This window comes from Muscardinus avellanarius (genome assembly GCF_963383645.1).
Source record: "Muscardinus avellanarius genome assembly, chromosome: 8".
Lineage (NCBI taxonomy): Eukaryota > Metazoa > Chordata > Mammalia > Rodentia > Gliridae > Muscardinus > Muscardinus avellanarius.
Genome location: NC_137794.1, coordinates 40,717,807 through 40,741,393, shown reverse-complemented (window position 1 = coordinate 40,741,393; position 23,587 = coordinate 40,717,807). Strand labels below are relative to the sequence as shown.

The following is a 23,587-nucleotide window of genomic DNA, read 5'->3' as shown; positions in this document are numbered from 1 at the left end:
TCAAAATAAATAATAAAAAATTGGGCAGGGGGGGTGTAGCTCGGAGGTCAAATGCCTATGGGTTCCATCTCCAGACTTGCAAAAATAAAAATAAAAAACATAAAATAATTATCCTGGTGCATACTTATCTAATTCCCTCAAATTCCTATATAAGCTTTGTACCTGCAACCCCTAAGCAAGATGGGGCTCTGAGACAATTGTCCCCTCATCTTCCAGGGTTCTGGTCTTTGAATAAACCTGATTTTCTCCCCCACCAACTCTCATCTCCCAAATATTGGTTTACAAGAATCAAACAGATGGATGAGTTCAAAATAAGTCACTAGCCTACACCTAATATTATAATACATAGTACAAAAGCCAGACCCAGGATAAACCAATTAGTTGTCAACAAGCACTAAACAAAGAAAATGTTATAGTTTATCTCTTCACCTAGATACCATAACAACTTCCTTTTAATTTTTATTTTTCCAGAAGATAAAAATCACTAAGAAAAGCTAAATACTTTAAACAAAGTTGATCCCTATCCCTAGCAATTGCCTTTATCAGGAAACATCAAGGGATAAAAGCATAATATTTTCAAAGTCCAGTGATCTGATCCCATATTCACTTTGAATATGTTAGTTTCAAAGTTTTATTTCCTTAGAGTCATAAATTTGCCCTGGTGGTTGGAGTAATTCTAGCTGTGGAAGACTTTTCATAGTCAAGAGGACTTTATACAAGGATTAATTTTTTACCAGAAATATACTGTCAGAATAATAAGATATTTGCTGCATGTTCAAAGAGCTCTTCTCCTGACCCACTGTCCCTCTTAACAACTAGTTTCCTGATTTGCATGGGAAATCACACAGGGTTGACTCAAATGCAGGTTTCATACCTTTCTCTTGTGTTTCAAATTCTCAAGCTAAACTATCCACCATGCTTTCAGGCCAATAGCTACATAGTGATAGTGAAAGGTGTTGAGCTAGATAATTCTGAGTAGCGTTTATAGCCTTGACTTTCTTGTTAGCTCAGAAAGAAAATTAAAAATGACTTTTTGGTTGCTTTATAATTTGTAGGGATAGAATTCCCCAAGGTCTCTCTCAGCACAGGTAACAGACCTTGATTTATTCATATTTGAATCTGTCAAGCAAGCTGTAATATATTATAAGCAGAACAAAAGGAATGCTTTCTCTTTGTGTAAGAGAATCAGTGCCATAGTCATAAGGCACAACATGCTCTCAGGGAGCTAAACACTGGAATTGCTTCATAATGACTCTAATGAGAACCATTTAGAGACAACACCTCTACCCTGGATGTAATAGTGGGCTTGGAGTGAATAGGAAAATAACCTTATTAAATTACAAGGCCTTATTGAGATTATTTTGTTCATTTTTTAAATTTTGTATTGTTGCATTGTGGTCATACATGTTAATGGAGTATAAGATGGTAGAGGAATACATCACTCATTTAGCCCTTCCCCAATTCCCACCCCATTTCCTTTCTCCTTCCTCCTTCTCACATTTGGTTTAGTGATTGACTTTGATATGTTTGTTAATGTACATCATGCACATTAGGAATTTCCCTCTCTGCCCTCAACCCCCCCAGTTAGGTCGCTTTATTTGCTCATCTATAGTTTTTCCTTCTTGTCTGGAGTTCATCCTATGACCCATTTTCTCCCTAGATTTCACATATTAGGGAGAGCATCCGATTTCTTATTTTTTGTGACTGACTAATCTCACTCAGTATAATGTTCTCCAGTTCTACACATTTCTCTGTAAATGATGTAATTTTGTTCTTCTTTATGGCTGAGTAAAACTCCATTGTGTACATATCCCATAGTTTTGTAATCCATTTGTTGATGGACATCTTGGCTATTTCTATAGTTTGGCAATGGTGAATTGTGCAGCTATGAACATAGATACATATGTATTAGTTTGGTAGTTTGGTTTCCATTCTTTTGGGTAGATACCCAGGAGTGGTATTGCTGGATCACATGGTAGGTTTATTCCAAGCCAAGATATCCATCAAGATGAATTGATTACAAAACTATGGAATATCCACACAAAAGAATAATACTCAGCCATAAAGAAGAACAAAATTATGTTATTTATAGGGGAATGAATGGAACTGAAGAACATTATGCTGAGACTAGTCAGTCACAATAAATAAGAAATAAGATGCTCTTCCTAGTATGCAAAAGCTAGGGAGAAAATGGGTCATAGTATAAACTCTATAAAAAGAAGAGAAAGCTGGGCATGGTGGCGCACACTTATAATCCCCACGCTTAGGAGGCAGAAACAGGAGGATTGCACAGGTTCAAAGCCAGCTGAAAAGAAGAAGAAGGAGGAGAAGAAGAAGAAGAAGAAGAAGAAGAAGAAGAAGAAGAAGAAGAAGAAGAAGAAGAAGAAGAAGAAGAAGAAGAAGAAGAAGGGCTATCAATAATAAAATAAGCTTACCTAACTGAGGGGCTTAGGAGGGAGAAGAGATAAATTCCATAATGTACATGATGTACATTCATAAACATATCAATGTCAATCACTAAGCCAAACATGAGAAGAAGAAAGGGGGAGGGGATAGGATGAGAACTGGGTAAGGGCTAAATGGATGATTTGTGCATGTATGCCTCTATCATCTTGTACCCCATTTAGACATATGACTACAATGCACCAACAAAAAATGTAAAAAGTAAATAAATAAAAACTGTCCAGATAACTTGGATATATATCTAGGATTAAGCATATGTGACTCTTTTTGAAGGGATTTTTTTTTTTTTAGAGATCTACCTCAGGTCAGTCTCAGACCCCTGCAATAAAGTCAATATTGAAATCACAATAAAGGAAGTAACACAAATTTTTTAGTTTCCCAGTACATAAATGGGAAACCAAAGTTGTTGTGTTACACTATACTGTAATCTACTAAGTGTGCCATAGAACTGAGACTAAAAAAATAAATGTACATACATTAATTTAAAAGCATTTCATTTCGCTAGGTGTGGTGGTGCATACTTGTAATTCCAGCATTTGAGATGCTGAGACAGGAGGATTGTGGTTCAGTGAGACTCTATTTCAAAATAAGGAATAAATGAAATAAGGCTGAGGATGTAGCTCAGAGGTAGAATGCCCCTGGGTTCCATCCCCAGTACTGAAAAAAAGCACTGCATAAAATAAGCACTTTATTTCTAATAAATGCTAATGAGCATTTGAGTAGTTAGGAAAACAGTGCTGATAAACTTGTATAACACAGGGTTACCTTAAACCTTCAATTTATATAAAAAATACATGCAAAGTACATAAAATAAGGTATGCCTATATTAAATTTATATAGTTGGCTTTAGCAGTGGCTTGGAGAAGAAATTATGTCACCTGTTAATTTCCTAATATTGGTTGAGGATAATCTGATTAGCAGGACTTCCTGTAGATAACAGGGAACTGGATAAACATTCATCTATTAGATCACATGCTTTCACAATGAAGGAGGTATGTCAAATTTATTATCCTTATTTCCTAGTATAGCCATCTGTGTTAGCTTTTTATCACCATGAAAAAATACCTGAGAAAGTCAACTTAACAGTAAAACAATTTTTTTTTTTTTGCAGTACTGGAAATGGAACCCAGGGGCATTCTACCTCCAAGATACACCCTCAGCCCTTTTTCTATTCTTTATTTTAAGACAGAGACTCACTGAGTTGCAAAGGGCCTCACTAAGTAGCTGATCCATGAACCATGATCCTTCTGTCTCAGCCTCCCAAATGCAGGGATTACAAACGTGCGCCACCACTCCTGGCAGGAATAAAATTTTATTTGGGCCTCATTGTTTCAGAGGTTTGAACCCACTGCCACTTGGCCTTGTTACCTTTGGGCCTGTGGAGAAATAAACCACAGCAAAGAAAGCTTAATGGGGAAACCGCCCACCTCATGGTGAATTGAAAGTAAAGAGGGATAGAGGAAGGGGCCAGGGTCCTAATAACCACTTCAAGGACACACCCCTAACAACTTTCTCCCACAAAACTCACCCCCTAGTGGTTCCACTATCTTTCTTTACTTTGTTGTTTTTGTTTGTTTGTTTGTTTGTTTGTTTGTTTAGGGGTGGAGTCATTGTTGGTAGTAGTGGTGGGGTGGTTGATTGCATTACTGGAAACTGAATCCAGAGCTTCACACAGGCTAGGCAAGTACTCTGCCAACTGAGCTACATCCCCAACCACATCACCTCCCAACAGTGCCACAGACTGGTAACCAAATATTTAGTATGCTGGACTTCATGGGATATGCTAAAGATACTCAAATTGTGGCATATATAAAAATTCAGTTCTTGTGTTCAGTTTCTGTATAACTACTGTATGCCTAGAAGCTACTGTGTCCTTTAGTATGCTGATCCCTCTTTTAAGAGCACTGCTTATTTATTATATAATTTAATTATTGTGACTAAGATATTTTATTACCTTCATTTTACAGAACAACAAGGTGAAATAATATGCTCAGACTCTCACAAATAATGGGTAGAGAGCAGGAATTCAAACAGAGAAAATCTAGCTAGGACTGAGTATGTGTAATAACTGTGCTATTCCACTTCATCACTGGTACAGATCAGAACCACAGTGTCTGCAGAGCCACCACCACTACTTCTGCTCTTATTTAGGAGAAACAGCAAAATAGATTGAATCAAAGTAGTCATTTGCTTTGCTGAACACCTGTATTACTGATGGCATTATAATCAATCCTGCATTAACCTTATAATAAAAACATCAACTTTCTGTTCTAATATATCATATGCTTCACATAATTGTAAAGAAGGACCCATGGTACCTGATACAATGGAATACCTACTCCAACCATAAAACTGGAAAGAAAGAAGAGATCAGTCAAGATAAGCTTTGTAAGCAATCAGAGACAGTGGAGATTTCTGGGTTTGGGCTGTGGCCACAAGTACACAGAGTTCTTCCTATATGGATAGAAGCAAGTGCCTAGAAGTCAACTGAAAATGCCCATTTGTTAAGTTGGACATTCACTACAAGGTAGAAGCTAGGTTGATTTATCCTTTGTAGGCTACTAGGAAGTAAGGCTGCCTGGACTTTAATTAAAGAACCACCATTTATGAGTCACCATGAATACAACCCTTCAGCACAGTTTTCATCTGTAAATTAAGAATAATAAGACTAATACATATCTTCTTATAAAAAAATAACCGAAATTTAAAATGCATGTTACACACTGGCACAAAAGAACACATAAATTGTTAGCTGTTGGGTGGCCAACAAACCTTCATCTTGTGTATCAGATGATCAATGTGCAATGGTTGTAATCTTCAATACGCACAATAATTTGCAATAATTTGAAGGGTTTGTTGGTGCTCTTTCTGATGCCCAATTTGGTTTAGAATTAACAAAATGGATTGTGCATCCTCAAATTTCTCTTCTTTCTGCATCTAGGTGCTATGAGAAGATCAGGAAAATTTTAGTTACTGAGTGAGATGCTTCTTTTATAAAACAAGGAGAGAAAAAAAACAGGGGCCATATCATGTATTTTTTTCTACCAGAGTAGACAGAATACTGAGTATTATTTAGAATACTTAGAAATTTCTTGACAATTCTGAGAAAATTATAGCAGCAATTAATATAAATCACAGAGAATGCAGCTCTCCATTTTATATACCAGACTGCCACTATCTATCCTATTGCAAATCATTAGTAGCCAAAGCGAAGATTTTTTTTATCATTGCATGGGCTCTAAGATGCCTCCTTTTTTCTTTTGTAGAATGCCTAGAGTCATTCAACATCCACACTACACCCCCAGCCCTTTTTTGTTTATGTCTTAAAACAGGGTCTCTTGCAGATAACATGATCTTATATTTTTTTTGATTTTTTAAAATTTCTTTTATTGGTGCATTGTATTCATACATCATAATGAGGTAAAAGACTTGTGTGGATATACATGCAAACATCACCCATTTAGCCCCCATCCAATTCCCACCCCATTTCCTTCCCATCCCTCCTTCCCATGTTTGGTTTAGTGGTTGATTTTTATATGCTTAAGTAAATTGTGTGCTTTAGAGATTTCCTTCTTCCCCTCTCCCATTCCCTCATTTAGGTTGTCTTGTTTGCTCCTCTATAGGATTTCCTTTTCCATCTAGAGTTCCTACTATGACCCGTTTCTCCTTAGCTGTCTTTCCATTTATTCAGGTCTTTCTTTTAAATGCTCAGTAATGTTACATAGTTTTTTATATACAAGTTGTATACTTCTTTTTATATATACATATTTTTTTTAATTTTTTATTGGTGCATTGTATTCATACATCATATTGGTGTAAAAAACTTCTATGTACATACATGAACACATCACTGATTTAACCCCTACACAATTCCCACTCCATTCCCTCCCCATCCCTCCTTCCCTTGCTTGGCTTAGTGGTTGACTTCGGTATATTTAAGTACATTGTGTGTTTTAGAGATTTTCCTTCTTCCCCCCTCCTTCCTCCTCCTTTAGGTTGTCTTGTTTGCTCCTCTATAGGATTTCCTTTTTCATCTAGAGTTCCTCCTATGACCCATTTATCCCTAACTCTCACATATTAGGGAAAGCATCTGATTTCTTATTTTTTGTGACTGACTAATCTCACTTAGCATAATGTCCTCCAGTTCCATCCATTTCCCTGAAAATGATGTAATTGAGGTTTTTTAATGGCTGAGTAAGATTCCATTGTGTACATATCCCACCGTTTTGTAATCCATTCATCTGTTGATGAACAAAGCTAGAAGATATATATTTTCTGATTTCAAACCATATAAAGCTACAATAATTGAAACAGTGTAGTACTGTTCTAAAGGCAGATATATAAACCATTGGAGTTAAATACAAGCCTAGAGCTAAATTCTTCCCTATATTGTCAAGTTATTTTTGACAAGGTTTCCATGAACATTTGGTGGTGGAAATAATAATCTTTTAACTAAATATAGTTGAAACATAATAATTACATGGAAAAGAATAAAATTGGACCCTTACCTAATCCCATATACAAGTATTAACTCAAAATAGATAAAAGACCTAAATATAAATTTTAAGACTATAAACTTTTAGGAGAAAATCTGGGTCATAAAACCTTACAACATTGAAATTGGCAGTGATTTCTTGGTTATGATTTCAATGGCACAGGCAACAGAGGAGTATACAAACTCCCTAAAAAATAAAAAAAAATATTGTATATCCAAAGACAATGTAAACAGAGTTAAAAGTTACTAATAGAATTGGATAAAATATTTCCAAATGCTATATCTGACGGTATATTGATATTCCAACTAGAAATCCTAAAAATTAACAACAATAAAGGCAAACAATACCATTTAGAGATAGGTAAAAGACTAACATAAATAGTGAATCTCCACAGATAACCAATCTTAGTTGTCTGTTGGATGAAAAATCTTGTTTCTCTGGTTCTGGTGTGTGTTACCTATTTCTTCTTTGTAGTTAATCTCTTTGAGTATTTTCTCTAGCGCTGGTTTTGAAGACATAAATTCCTTCAGTTTCTGTTTGTCATGGAAGCTTCTTATTTCTCCATCTAATTTGATAGAAAGTTTTGCTGGGTAGGAAATTTTGGGCTGGAAGTTGTTTTCTTTCAGAATTGGGAATATGTTACTCCAAGCCCTTCTGGCTCTCATGACTTGGTTTGGGAAGTCTGGAGTGACTCTTATTGGTTTGCCTCTGAATGTCACTGGGTCCTTTGTTTTTGTTGCTTTTAAGATTCTCTGCTTGGCTTCCACATTGGTCATTTTGACAATTATGTGGCGTGGGGATCCTCTTCTCCGATCCTGTCTAAAGGGAGTTCTATAAGTTTCCTGGACCTGTGTATCAACCTCTTGCTCTATGTTTGGAACATTTTCTGCTATTACTTCCTTGAAGAGATTGTTGATCCCTTTGGTTTCACTTTCTTTTCCCTCCTCTATTCCAATTATTCTTAGGTTAGCTCTCTTAAAATGGGCCCATATTTCTTCAATGTCAGATTCCTGCTGTTGGATATTTTTTTTTAGATTAGAAACTATGCATTCATTTTTGGAATGATCATCTTCTAAGAGCGAGATTCTGTTCTCCATGTGGTCTAATCGGTTGTTTGTGCTTTGAATTGAGGCCTTTACTTCATTAATTGCATCCTTTATCTCTTTTTGGCTCTCTCTGAGTTCTTTTCGAAGCACCTCTATTATTTCTACAGTTATTTTCCTGATTTGATCTTCTAGAAATCTCTGATTTTCTGTTTTATCAGGTTCTGATGTTGTGGGGTTGTGGGCATTCATTGCTCCAGTGTTATTCCTCTTTCCCATGATTTTGGAAGTTTGTGCCTTCTCTGGGTTCTTCCCTTGGGTCACTATGACTTCACTTAAGGTGTTCTGGATCTCGAGTCTATAGTATCTCAGACCCCACCACTCCTTTACTGTGTTGTATCACAGAGTCTCCGACCCAGGGAGTCGATAGAGGCTGCTTTAAACTATGGGGGGTGCCAGGTTGCACGTTCTCCTATGGTGTGATATCTCTGCCACCGCCACTCCCCCACTGGGTCAAGTCCCAGGGAGTACAGTACTGGGATTTCTCCTCTGGGGCCCGCAATTTGACTCACTGTTCTTGAGTACGCAGATGTAGCTGTACTGGACTTGGTGAATTCACTGCTGCTGCCACTGGTGGCAATATGGCGCCGCTGCTACGCCCTTGGCCGTGAGGCTGGCTTATTTCTTCTTGGTTTTGAGTTCCACTCTGAGTCCCTGCAGCATGTGCTGAGCTCAGCCACTGGGAGCTTTTGATGCTCCCTGCGCTGAAAAATCCCACCTGGCTGTTCCGCAGCGGCTCACCTCGGCTTGCTGTAGCCATCCGGTGAACTCGCCGCTGCCACCGGCAGTATGGTGCTGCTGCCGCTTCCTCGGGTGTGAGGCCAGTGTATCTCCTCTGTGGCTGTGAGCTCTGTTCTCAGTCCGCTTTCTCTCTGGAGCCTGGTGATTTTTTTGTTTCTCTGGTGATGGTGTTTTCTGGCTATGAAAGGCGCTGATTTTGTGGTAATGGAGATTGGTTGTTAGCGGGGCTCTTAAGCCCCGCTTTTCTTGGTCACCATCTTCCCGGAAGTCTCATGATCTTATATTTAGAAGACTCAGCCAGGCATGGTGGTACACGCTTGTAATCCCCACACTTGGGAGGCAGAGACAGGAGGATTGCACAGGTTCGAAGCCAGAATTGCTGGCTTAAGACACCCTGTTTCCAATTTTTTAAAGTATAAAATAGGTCTGGGAGTGTAGCCCAGAGGTAAAGGGTTTCCAGGAACCCCAGTACCACAAAAAAAGAAGACTCAAAAACCTCCGCCAAAAGACTTCTAAAGATGATTAACAAATTCAACAGAGTAGCCAGATACAAAATCAATCTGAAACAATTAGTAGCTTTTCTATATGCCAATCATTAATCTACTGAAAGAGAAATCCAAAAAACAATTCCAATTACAATAACCTCAAAAACAATAGAATATCTAGGAATAAATCTAACCAAAGAGGTAAAAGACCTCTACAATAAAAATTATAAAACACTAAAGAAAGAAACTGAAAAATATCTTAGAAAATAGAAAGATCTTCTACTCTCTTGAATAGGCAGAATAAATATTATAGAAATAGCCATTCTACCAAAAGTGATCTACAGAGTCAATTCTATTAAAATACCAATGTCATTCTTCACAGAGCTAGAAAAATTGGTCCTTAATCTCAATTGGAAAAACAAAGACCCAAAATAGCTAAAGCAATTCTCAGCGATAAAAACCATGTGGAAGGCATCACAATTCCTGACTTCAAATTATACTACAGAGCCGGGCATGGTGATGCACGCTTGTAATCCCCGCGCTTGGGAGGTGGAGACAGGAGGATCACACAGGTTCGAAGCCAGCCACACGCGCTGGCTTAGAAGACCCTGTTTCTGGAAGTGTAGCCTGGAAGTAGAAGGGTTTCCACAAACCCCAGTATTTCTCTAAAGAGAAAGCCTATAGAACAAGAGAAGATCTTTCCCAGTTATCCCTCTAATAGAAAACTAATATCTAAGAACTTAAAATATATAATAACTTAAAAGACTTACCACTAAAAAAAACAAAAACCCAATCAAGAAATGGGCAATTGAATTAAATAGACACTTCACAAAGAAGATATACAAATATCCAAAAAAATATATGAAAATACATCCAACATAATTAGAAGTCAGGGAGATGCAAATCAAATACTTAAAGAAATAAAAAATAAAGAAGAAAAAAAGAAGCAGACTTCAGAACCAGAGAAGAGAAGAAGTTGATAAGTGGGCCATTTAAGTAAAGAAGAAAGAACAAACTACCAAACAGAGGACAGAACACAAAATGAGAGAAAACAAAAATCATATTTCAATAATATCTCTTAACATCAAAGGACTTAACTCACCAATCAAAAGACATAGACTGACAATGTGGATTAAAAAACATAATCAAAATATATACTGTCTGCAAGAAACTCACCTTACAGCCAAAGGCATTCACAGACTGAAAGTGAAAGGATGGAAAAAGATATACCATGCTATTGGAGACCAAAAATGAGCAGGGGTAGCAATCCTGACCAACAAAACAGACTTTAAGCTAAAACACATCAGAAGAGACAAAATCAGGCACTTCCTTTTATTAAAAGGAACAATTTTCCAAGAAGATATAATGATAGTAAATGTTTATGCCCTCATGTGGGTGCAAACACATTTGTAAAACAAACCCTTCTGGACATCAGATCTCAAATAGACCCAAATACAATAATTCTGGGAGACTTTAATACGCCTCTCACACCACTGGATATCAATTTTCAAAGCAAAAGATGAATAAAGACTCCTTAGAACTAAAGAAAACTATAAACCAAATGGACATAATAGACATTTACAGATTAATTCAACCAGGAAATACAGAATACACATTCTTCTCAGCAGCCCATGGAACCTTCTCCAAAATATACCACATCCTGGGACACAAAGAAAGCACCAGCAAATTCAAAAGATGTAATATAATTCCTTGTATCTTTTCAGACTATAATGGAATGAAAGTAGAAATCAACAACAGTAAACTCAAAAGAAACTATTCAAATACATGGAGATTTAATGATACACAATTGAATGATGAATGGGTAAGAGCAGAAATTAGGGAAGAAATAAAGAAATTTATGGAAACAAATGAAAATAGAGGCACAACTTACCAAAATCTATGGGACACTATGAAGGCAGTATTAAGAGGAAAGTTTATTGCATTGAGTGCCCACATAAAAAGGACAGAGAATCACCAAGTAAAGAACCTAATGACACACTCAAGGACCTAGAAAGACTGCAACAGTCTATTCCCAAAGCCAGCAGAAGGCAGGAAATTATTAAAATCAGAGCAGAAATAAATGAAATAGAGAACAACAAAAAAAATTCAAAGAATCAACAAAAAAAACTGGTTCTTCAAAAAGATTAGTAGAATTGATAAACCTCTTGCCAACCTAACCAAAAGAAAAAGAGAATCAACTCAAATTATTAAAATTAGAAATGAAAAAGAAGACATAACCACAGATAGTGGATAAATTCCAAGGATTATCAGAAACTACTTTAAAAATTTATACTCCAATAGACTAGAAAACATGCAAGAAATTGATAGATTTCTAAGCACAGTTAACCTACCTAAACTGAACCAAGAGGACATAGCAAGCATAAACCAACCAATAGCAAACAATGAAATAGAAATGGTGATAAAAATTCTTCCATCAAAGAAAATCCCAGTCCCAGATGGGTTTCCAGCTGAATTCTACAAAACCTTCACAACTAATACCGACTTCCGGGAAGATGGCAATGGAGAAAAGTGGTGTTTACGAGTCCCGCTAACAATCGATATCTATTACCACAAAACCAGCGCTTTTCATAGCCAAAAAACACCATCAGCAGAGAAATAAAAACTGTAAATACAAGGGACAGAGAAAAAGAGGGCTAGAAGAACAACCAGACACCAGAAAAGAAACCAGCCCGCATTGCCACGGAGGAGCCGCACCCACACCATCTTCCCTCACAGCACCTAAACAATGTTCTGGTGTACTCCAGAGATTTAACTGTAGTTAACTGTAGTCACATAATCATTCTAAAGAATTATGGAACTTCCATTTGTAAAGATACTCTTCATTATGCTGAAGTTTTAAGAGATATTTTATAATCACTGTATAAATCATGCCATAGCTATTTAATATAATGATAATTTAGAAAACAGAGGAAAATGTAAATTGTTTTCTAGTTATTGAGGTCATAGGGCAAGGTAGAAATAAGAAAAAGAGTCAGCACTTATTAAGTGCCTACCATGTTCCTGGGCATAAGTAGGTATTTGCTTTATTTCAAGTTCCCTACAAAAAAAGCCCAAAGAAAATATTAAGAGTTAATATTTTTCAGAGAGGGACAATATTAAGGCAGCAAGGATGAGGGAAAAAAAGAAGCAAAACAGAAAGATAAGAATCAGTAGAAGGCAAATTGGCATTCAACTTTTACTATCCTTACTTTAGAACCTAACCTTGTACAAGCAACTAATGCTATCCCTGCTGGCATCCAAGCTATCTGTGCCTCAAAGACATACTGCATAAAGCTGACTCTATGTCAGTGGGTTTTCCAATAAACTCAATGGAAGCCCCTGGAAAGGCTCCTATCATAGTTCCTGGTGTGTTAACATTGCCCCTACCCAGGTCAACCATTCCCCATCCATCTTGCACTCAGTTTTCTGTCAATCTACCCTTCTTACCAGTACATCCATCAGTCATTCTTCCATATAGGTGGTTCTCTTAGATGTTACAATAGCTTGAGCTTAGACACTCTCTCTCTCTCTCTCTCTCTCTCTCTCTCTCTCTCTCTCTTCCACCCTCCCTCCCTCCTTTCCTCCCCCCCACCTAGACTTATATATGGGTCTTTGGAAGCACTTACAAACTCTAGAAGCACAGATCCACCCCCAATACAGTAGCAACTCTCTTGTATCTACCACCAGTGTAGCAGGAAAGAAGGAAGTATCCTACTATAACAGAAGTTTGGTATAGTATTAAGAAGGTATTTTGTTTAACTATCCATTAAAAGTAGCAAGGGTCCTTTCTGTGAGCTACCTCCTAATCCTTAAATGACTTGTCATGCTTATAAAACAAGAGATCATTTGGTAGCTAGAAGAGGGAGTAGGGTGATATAGGGATAGATAAGCAAATCTGTGATCATTGGACAGCATGGAGACATGGGAGAAGACTTCTTGGGCTACTATTTACACTAAAACAGAGCATGTCTTCTTAGAGAAAAATTGAAGGCCCTGTGGCTGAGTCAAGCCTGGGATACCAAAGTTAATACACAGAAAGGAAAAGATGAATAGCATTTTCCCTACCTCTCAAAGAAGAGTATTCTGGTAACTTTTCAGGAGTTGAGAGAAAGATAGTTGGCCCTTACCTTGGGTCACTGGTTTACAGTCAACTAGAAATATTCAGGTTCCCTGCTGCATTATTCCAGGGTCCACAAATTAAGAACTTGCCCCATGTATTTTTTAAAAGAACATAAAAATTGAAACATAAAAAGAACATAAAAAAACCAAGTTTGAGAAACTTACTACATAATAATACACTGTGGTTATAATTACATTTTTTATCTTTAAGGATACCTCAAAATTGGTAAGAGTGGTAAAGTTTAAGATTTGAACAAATTGGCCTCTTTTCTGACTGGAAGCATAGAAGGTGCTGAAAAGAAGAAAAATGTGGTTCCTGCTGTGCTAGAAACTCTCAAGAAAAAGCAAAATAATTGCACAGAGATTCAGCCTGCGGTAAAGTTCCTGAGAAAGACATTAACCAAAACAGTGCTTTGAAAGGCAAGAAGAAAGTTTACCTAGGAAAAACCTAAGCACTATCACAAGGAATGTAGGCAGATGTACCAAACTGAGATTCAAATGGCTGGGAGGGCAAGAAAAGGTAGCAACTTCTACGTACCTGAAGAAATCAAAGTGCCATTTGTCATCAAGATCAGAGGTATCAACAGGTATCCAAACCTGAAGTCAGTCAAGGGACTAATCTACAAGTGTGGTTATGTTAAAATAAATAAGAAACGAATTGCCTTGGCAGATAATGCTTTGAATGCCCAGTCTCTTGGTGAATATTGTATCATCTGCATGGATTTTATTCATGAGATCTACACTGCTGGAAAATGTCTCAAAAAAGAAAATATCTGCCTGTGGCAGATATGTGCCTTTCAAGTTATCTTCTCCAAGCGGTGGAATGAAGAAAAAGACCATTATTTAGAAGGTGGAGATGCTAGCAACAGAGAAGACCAGATCAACAGGCTCACTAGAAGGATGAACTAGTCTGCTGTGGTATTTTTATAATCTGATCACTTAATAAATAATGGCTGTTCTTACAAAAAATTGAGAAAATTGGGAACAGTAGCAATGGCCATTATCAGAAAATTTACAACAGACTCTAAGAATAAATGTGAAATATTTAAGGAGCAGTAGGAAGAAAGTGAACTTAGGGCCAGAAGAGGTCTTGGACCTCGTAAAACAAGTAAGTAGGGGCTCAGATAAGGAATGGTCGTTTCTATTCAATGGCTAATGTGCTAATATATATTGAAAGTCCAATGGTATCCAATGAAAGGAAAAGTGAGAGGGGGCTTTTGTACTTATTTCCTAATTCCACAGCCATGTTTCTATTCTATGCCGTGATTCCGAGAATAGGTAGTTTTGACTTTGATTTTGTTAACTAGATTACTTTATAGCAAACAAATTATTTTTAAATTGCAAAATTAGTGAACATAAGTACAACTCTCATGAAATTTGGGCAAGATGGAAGATAAAGGAGAGCCTGAAAGACAGACACATGTGCAAAGATATCAGAAACAAGGCAAAATATATCCATTAATAATACCAATTTATTTTTTTCTATAAGTTCTAAATTTTTAGTGAAAGTTTCAAACACATAGAAAAATGGGTTAAATGCAATAAGAAATCACATAACCATTGTCTAAATAATAATTGATAATAATTTGCCATATTTATCTATATGCATATCCATCCTAGATGGATAACTTTAAAACAAATGACAAATATAACTCATTTTGCCCAAAAATATTTCAATGTGTGTTTGGGATATTTTTCATATCTTTCTTGTTATTAATATAAATTTACTTATATAAAATACTTCCTCTCCTCTCCCTTATTACTTACACAAGTTGGCTGGAAGTAAACTTGATAACTTAGTCATCACATAACAAAATATTTGGCAAGACTCGTACTGAATTTGTTGAATAATTAAAATAGCATATAATAATTCATGCAATACTTGTCAAGATGATACAATACTGCATTTTAGGAAAGGGGAAGAACACCTCCACTTGTGTAATGGACAGGTACATCGTGTTAAGCAGAAACATAGACTTCATTGTACAGAAGTTCATACATGTAGAAATCTGTGTATGATTCTAAGAAAGAAAAGGGAAGGAGTGTACCACTTATTAACTTTTTGCCACTTAGATGCAACTCTACTACTCTTTATCCTGTTATGTTACTGAAGCTGGACCTATAGACATTTCTGTCATAAGAGCAGTTTGTTATAAAAGCATCTGGTGTCCCTCCTCTCTGTACTTGTTCTACTTTTCTACCACGTATGGAGTGCCATGAAGCCCACACCAGAAAATGAGTAAATTCTGAATAGAACCTTAACCTCCTGAACTATGAGCCTTAAAAAAACCTCTTTCTTATTTACTTTATTTATTTTGTCAAACTGTGGATTGAATCCAAGGGTGTTCTACCTCTATACTACACCTCCAGCCCTATTTTTAGTTCTTTTGTTTGTTTTTTGTTTGTTGTTTTGGCTTTTTGTTTTGTTTTGTTTTACTTAGGGTCTCACTAAGTTGCTGAGGCTGGCCTTGAACCTGGGATCCTCCTGTCTCAGTCTCCCAAATGCTGTAATTACAGCCATGTACCACCATGCCTAGCTAGAAACCTCTTTCTTTAAAAATTACCCAGTCTTGAGTATTCTTTTATAGAACCGGGAAATGAATTAAGACACATGTAGTAAGAAATAATCTTGTTTCCTTTGTTTGACTGTGACACATAACCAATATTTAATGGTAACTTATTAACCAAAAGAGATTTAAAGAGTATTTCATGTATTTATGAACATAAACTATTATTATGTATAGTTTTAATTAAGGATAGTTATTTCTGAAAATACTGCCAGTGAATAAATGCATGATGTCTTCATTTGCTTAAAATAATAATTCAAAATAGTACCTTTCTTGGGTCATTTTCTTATTGTGTGAGGGGTGTCAAATTTCATCCATAAAAGTGTTAGTGTCAGTAGCTCATGTACATGGTGATGAGCTTTGGTTGTTGTTGTCTTCAATCCAGTTTGTACCCTGTTAACATGGGAGTTTTTCATTGGATTGAGGATAGCTATTTATTTTTATTTTACATCAAAAATAAATGCAATGTGGTATAGCAGTCCCTGTTCAATAGGAAGCACTTAAATATAGGTCTTCCTTGAGTGACTAGGGACCTTTGAAAGTCAGCATTCATCTAGTGATTTTTATCTTTTAACCTGTAGAAATCAGTAGTGTCTCAGGAAATGATTGGCATTGCCCTGTGATGCTAACCTTTTAGAAGTCCACTATGATCGTTCATTGACTTTTAGCAAAATACACTCTTATGAAGAAAATGCTCAGCCTCAACTTTTAAGATATGTATAAATCAAAACACATTTAAATCTATTATAATGAAACATTACTGACAGGTTAAAAAAAAAGAACTTGAAAGAACACTTAAATTTTTACCTTACTCTATTTATCATCAGAGAAAAAAACCTTATAAACATTTTGTGTGGGGGTGGGGGCACTGGTGATGCAACCCAGGAACATCCTACCTCTGAGCTACACCTCCAGCCCTATTTTATTCTTTTATTTTGAAATAGAGCCTCACTGCCCGGCGTGGTGGCACACACTTGTAATCCCAGCATTCGGGAGGCTGAGACCAGAGGATCACAGTTTGCGGCCAGCTTCAGCTACTTAAGTGAGGCCCTCCGCAACTTAGTGAGACCCGGTTTCAAAATAAAGAATAAAAAATATGGCAGGGGGTGTAGCTTGGAGATCAAATGCCCTGGGTTCCATCCCCAGACCCACAAAAAAAAAAAAGAAAAAGAAAAAGAAAAAAAAAATAGAGCCTCACTAAGTAGCTGAGACTGACCTCAAACCTGTGATCCTCCTGCCTCAGCCTTCCAAGGACTGGGATTACAAGCATATGCCACCACGCCCAGCTCTAAACATTTTATTCTAATACAAAATCAAAAAAGGGCAGTGTCATAATATGTTTTTAGTACTTCCTGACTAGATCAATTTATAATTTAAGCTTTTTAATTTGAAAATTATAATCACAGACCTCATAAACTTCACATTGTATTTCTCAAAGGGGCTAAGTAGCTCTAATATCTAATTTTTGTAAGCTTTCTTTACTTATTTTAAATCTTATAAAAATGTGAATATATTTTTAGACTTTAATCAAGTTGCTAAAATCATTTTTAATATATTGGCATTTTTCTTAAACATGTTTTTGCCTTCCCACAGAAAAGTAGTTACTGAAATATTTCTACCCGTTGCTTTCAAATGTGTTGTTAGCTATAAATTGTGCTAATAAAGAACAATGATTAATGGAAAATTGAAATAAACAGGTAATTTCAAAATATGTTCTTAACCACTATAGTTTTTTCTTTTCCACTCTTCAATTTTCTAACAAAGTCTTTAATTGAAGCTATCAACTTTTTTTTTTTTTTCGATATTGGAGGTAGAACCTGGGGGCTTTTCTACTTCTGGGCTATACTCCCAGACCTATTTTGTACTTTATTTGGAAACAGGGTCTCTCTAAGCAGCCGAATGTCTCACTAAGTAGCTGAGGCTGGCTTGAACCTGTGCGATCCTTCTGTCTCAGCCTCCCAAGCTCAGGGATTACAAGCGTGCGCCACCACACCTGGCCGCTGTTGAACATTTTAAAGTGGGCTCTTTTCATTTCATTTTCTTAATTTCTCTTCCCAGACTGCTAGTGAAGGCTATCTGGAGACGCAAAATGAACACCAAGTGACAATTAAGCAGCCAATGTCACCTGGCTGCCAGGAAGAGCCAACCACATGAGACACCATCCTCGGATTTTACAAACCCAATTAATTTTTAAAGGTGTGAAATGATAAGAAATTTCTACCTCTTTGTTTTTCAAAGTAAACACTAAATTTAAAAGCAACAGCCACCTAATCTCAGTGTCATTAGCATTTAAAATGAAAGATATTTTGACAATAGAAAAAAAGACTAATAAGTTACAGTCTTTTGAGCTTTTTCTCTTCAAATTTAAGGAAGAGGGTTTTTTTCTATTTTTCTCATTTAAATGAAGATTAGAACAAATTATGCTACAGTTTGTCACTTATCTGTGAATCTAAACTTGAGAAACCCTATTGTGGGTTTGTAAAAAAGAATAATACAGTTTCTACCTTTAATAAGTATAAGTTCTAGGAGAGATATAAGTGTAATGCACAAAAGAAATGAAAGTGGATATACCAGTTATTGACAATAAGAATTTCCAAAAAAAGGCAAAATAAGAATGACTAGTATGTACTGCATCATTCTAGATGTTTACTGTAGCCATTTATGATACGTTCGTATGTTGATTTCAGATCAGAAGACTAAGCCCAAAAGAGCATAAAACTTATGAGTGGACCTGGGGTTTTAACACCCATCTATTTGACACAAAAGTTTTCTGTCGCTGGAGGAATGTAAGCAGAAGCTAAGGGATTTGTTTTGGGTACAAAGATTCAACAAGTTGTCCCTTAGGACCCTTCAACCTTTCCCCTTCCATTTGTATAGTCTGTTCAACAGGAAGTTGAAAACTAAAAAGAAGAGATTGGCTAAAGATTCCATTGCACACGAGTGTCTCTGTGTGTCCATAAAGAGTGGACAGTTAGAGCCAGCTTCAGTGAATGAAATTTTCACTGCACAATATGGAGTGGGGGGAGGAAAAGACCAGGTGGTTTAGTGAAACTTTGTGGAACATTTACATTAAGAGCACAAGAAAAATTTTTTTTAAAAAGCAACAACTGCGAAAGGGCACAGAGGAGTAACCTGAGTAGTAAGATATTTATGGTTAAACAATATTTATGGTTAAACAACCTACAAAAGAAGCACTGGGCAACTACACATGCATTGAGGTATTAGACATCCTTCTTAGCTAACTGAAGTCATCTTTCCACATCATTACATAATGAAATCATATCAGTCTAAATTTCCAATGAAAGGTTTTTGATTACACAATTATAAAATCATAAATCAGAGTGGAACTCAGATTTTGTGGTTTTTTTTTTTTCAGCCATTAAGCTTTTAAGAAGAAACTTACATTGGGAAGATTTAAATCCCTTTTCTAAGCTGGGCATGGTGGCTCATGCTTGTAATCCCAGTACTCGGGAGGCTAAGACAGGAGGATCACAGATCTGTGGCCAGTCTCAACTACTTACTGAGGCTCTCTGAAATTTAGTGAGACCCTGTTTCAAAATAAAAAATAAAAATTAGGCCTGGGGGTGTAGCTTGGAGATAGAATGCCCCTGAGTTTTATCCCTAGTACCTCAAAAAGAAAAATAAATACTTTTCTTTCATTTCTTTTTTTTTTCCACATGAGAACCATGAACTTGTAGAGCTCCAGTAACCCATTCTCTGAATTGGATTGTCTTTCTTTTGTAGCTTTTTTGACAATAGGGTGAGACATTATATGGGCTCTGAACACCTGTGTCTGTCTGCTCCTGAAGCACATGCTTCCTCTGGAAAATCTTTATAACTCATAATTAAATTTTAAATCTTCTATTTATTTCAACCTATCTAATTTTCCCCAAGCTATGTGCTTTTGCTCATGAATATGAATTACTAGAATTCTAGAAGTAAAGATCTAATTTCTCCAAGTATAAAATGTTGGGCTTGGAGATTTACTTAGACTCTTGGGGGTAGCAGGATTAATGAAAGCCCCCAAAGAATGTCAAAAGAAATGGCGTGATGCCCACACCAGTTTGAATGCAACAGTCCCATATTAAAAGGGCAAGATGTCTAAAGCCTCTTGGCAAATCTAAACACTACTTGGAAAGGGTTCTTAGAACCTCAAGGGAGGCACCCAGGACTGGGGAGTGTCTGATTTCCCAGACTAGGTCCAGATGTGGACTGATTACAATTTCCAAATCATCAAAGAGAGAAACTTAGATATCATAATTACCTTCTGAGGAAAAAGAAATCAGAAAGTTGTGAGTTTTTTCAAGGTAATATACTGTTGCCTGGATTAATATATAAATGCAATGCCTCATTAACCCAAAACTGTGCTACCCCAAAGCAGAATGTCCAGACAATTAAAGCTTGCTCCTTAGGCAAGATGCTATTTGAATTATTCTTGTTAGAAATCCTTTATAAATTGGGCATGAAAATGGCACATGCCTGTAATCCCAGTATTTGAGAGGCTGAGACAGGAAGATGGCAGGTCCAAGGCCAGCCTCAGCAAGACCCTTGACAGCTTAGCAAGATCCTGCTTTTAAAATAAAAATTAAGCCAGGCGTGGTGGCTCAGGCTTGTAATCCCAGCATTCAGGAGGCTGAGAACAGAGGATTGCGGTTCGCGGACAGCCTCAGCTACTTAGTGAGGCCCTCTGCAACTCAGTGAGACCCGGTTTCAAAATAAAGAATTAAAAATAGGGCAGGGGTTGTAGCTCATAAGTCGAATTCCCCTGGGTTCCATCCCCAGACCCCAAAAAAATCAAATAAAATAAAATTAAAATTAAATATAGCTGGGGGAGTAACCCAGCTGTAGAATGCCCTTGAGTTCAATCCTCACTACCACAAAAAAAAAAAAAATCCTTGATCATTGATGCCCTGCTTGACTAAACAAAACTACTGCTCTTTATTTCATTTGTCCATGGTTTTTGGATACTCGCCATGAGAACCCATTACCAGAATGTGGTAAGGATGTGCCTCTAGCAGCTACCAGGAATATGCAGCCATCTGCCTTTGGCATTACATTTCTTCTGACTCCACAATCAGCCATGAGAGGGTCTGCTGCTATGACTCTGTCCTTTATGCTTCTAATTATTTTTATGACTGTGTACAGAATTCTGAGGCAATTATATGAAGGCCTTCTGATGACTCATGATGATTAAAGTTTATGTAATTTTTGAGTACACAATGATTTTTCACTAAAGATTTATTTGGTTTATTTCTAGGATTCAGTCTGTGTTCTGAAGAAATGAATTACCAAAAGTCCAAATAAGTAATATTATCATTTTTATTTTATAGCATATCTTCTTTTACCACTTTTATTGTTGAAGCCTGTCAAGTAGATGACAATGTGATAAAACATCAAAACTATGATTATGTATGCAGAATTACCTTTCATGAAAGACCAAACTTTCATTGAATACCTAGTAGACATCAGTCATGTCATAAGTCCTTTAGTGCCTGAGCCTTCCAAAAGCAAATTGAAACATCCTTACACCTTCAGAGTCTAGCATGATAATTGATTTTAGAAGAATATCCAAGGAGAAAATGACTCAAAAGTTAAGTGCTTTGCCCAAGTTAATTTGGTTAATGAGTAGGAAAACCATGATTTTTAACCCTTTAATTCCAAATCTTTTGTGTTCCACATTATACTATCCCATGTGTGAAGTTAACCTATAACTATTTAACCTATATATTAATAATTATACATAAGCTATAGAAATAAAATTCCAAAAATATAGCTCCTCGAATAAGATAAATGTGTTTCTCTCATGTAGTTCATGGATGGGAGGTCCAGAGCCTTGGGTGGCCTCCAGTTCTCAATATGCTGCTTCCTTGACTGTGTTCACGACGGCTCCTCTGGTTAGTGCATCTCTCAGCCAGCCTGAAAAGAAGAGTCCAATGGAGTGCAGCTGACATCATTTTAAGGGACACAGCCTAGGAGCTGTCTGCTCCTATCTTATCAGCCATTATTATCCATATTGCCAACACTAAGCTGAGAACATATGTCCAGCTAAAATATGGGTATAGTTTTGGCAAAAGAAAAGTAAAATGAAGCATGATGTGGTGGGGAACCCCTATAATCCCAATATTTGAAAGGCTGAAACAGGAGGAGTGCAAGCTTCTTATCTCCAGAAGCTGGGACACATGGGAGCAGCTGTTAGAGAGAAGCACGGGGCCTTGCCAGAAAAACATCAAGGCAGCTAGTGAATGAAGAAGGTGGGAAAACAAGCCCCAGATTTTTCTCTTCCTACTCACAGTCCCACCAGGGCCTCCCACTGGCTGGCCCACCCAGAGCTGGAAGTGAAGGACACGCAGACCGTGCCCTGGGAAGAGCACCACACCTCCTCCCAGCAAGAATAGGGCAAGGAAGTGTTGAAGTAGAAGGGCAGGCCATTGGGAATCACCCACTTTGTCCATAGCCCTGCCGCCCATCTGGGGTCTTAAAATAGATGCTCAGGCCTTAAAATAGATGCTCTCACTCTATCCTTTCTGCTGAGGAAGTCTTATCCATTCCCACAATCTCATTTTCTACCTATAGTCAGAGGGTACTTAGATGTATTTCTTTTGCCTAACTTCACCTCTAAGTTTTAAGCCTGAATATTCACTTCACTTCTCCACGTGGATAAGTTAAGAGAACTAAGATGCCTCAGGTTAAACGTTTTTAAATGATCTTATAGTCTCTTATATTCCCTTCTGCCTAGTCTACACACACACACACACACACACACACACACACACACACACCTCAGAACTCTATTTGTTTATTAAAGACAGAACTATGTCACTTTTTTATTTAATTTTTTATTGGTGCATTGTATTTATACATCATAATGGGGTAAAAAAAAAACTTGTGTAGGCATAAATGCACACATCACCCAGCCAGCCCCCACACAGTCCCCACCTCACTCCCTCACCATCCCTCCCTCCCATGCTTGGTTTAGTGGATGACTTTGATATGAATAAGTACATCATGCACTTTAAAGCATTTCCCTCTCCCTACTCCCATCCCCACAGTTAGGTTGCTTTCTTTGCTCTTCTATAGGATCTCTTTCTTCACCTGGAGTTCCTCCTATGATCCCATTCACCCTAACTTTCACATATTAGGGAAAGCATCCAATTCCTTACTTTTTGTGACTGACTAATCTCACTTAGCATAATGTCCTCAAGGTCCATCCATTTCCCTGTAAATACCGCAATTGTATTTTTTTATGGCTGAGTAAAATTCCATTGTGTACATATCCCACAGTTTTGTAATCCATTCATCTGTTGATGGACAACTTGGTTGGTTCCACATTTTGGCTATGGTGAATTGTGCAGCTATGAACATAGATACACATGCATTCGTTTGGTTTACTTTCTTTTGGGTAGATACCCAGAAGTGGTATTCCTGGATTGAATGGTAGATTTGTTCCCATTCTTCTGAGGATTCTCCATACTGTTTTCCAAAGTGGTTGCACTAATTTGCAATCCCACCAACAATGTTTTAGAGTTCCCACTTCTCCACATCCTCGCCAGCATCTGTTGTTGTTATTTGTGTTTTGAATGATTGCCATTCTAGTTGGAGTTAGGTGAAATCTC

At 37.1% G+C, this 23,587-nt stretch overlaps 1 pseudogene across 1 annotated transcript; it reads left to right on the top strand.

Annotated features, from left to right (window-relative positions):
- Window positions 1-3,446: 3,446 nt before the first annotated feature.
- Window positions 3,447-14,316, top strand: LOC308266032 (large ribosomal subunit protein uL30-like; annotated as a pseudogene). Its single transcript has 2 exons — window positions 3,447-3,455; window positions 13,849-14,316. The product of its transcript is annotated as a large ribosomal subunit protein uL30-like (transcript).
- The last annotated feature ends 9,271 nt before the right edge of the window (window positions 14,317-23,587 follow it).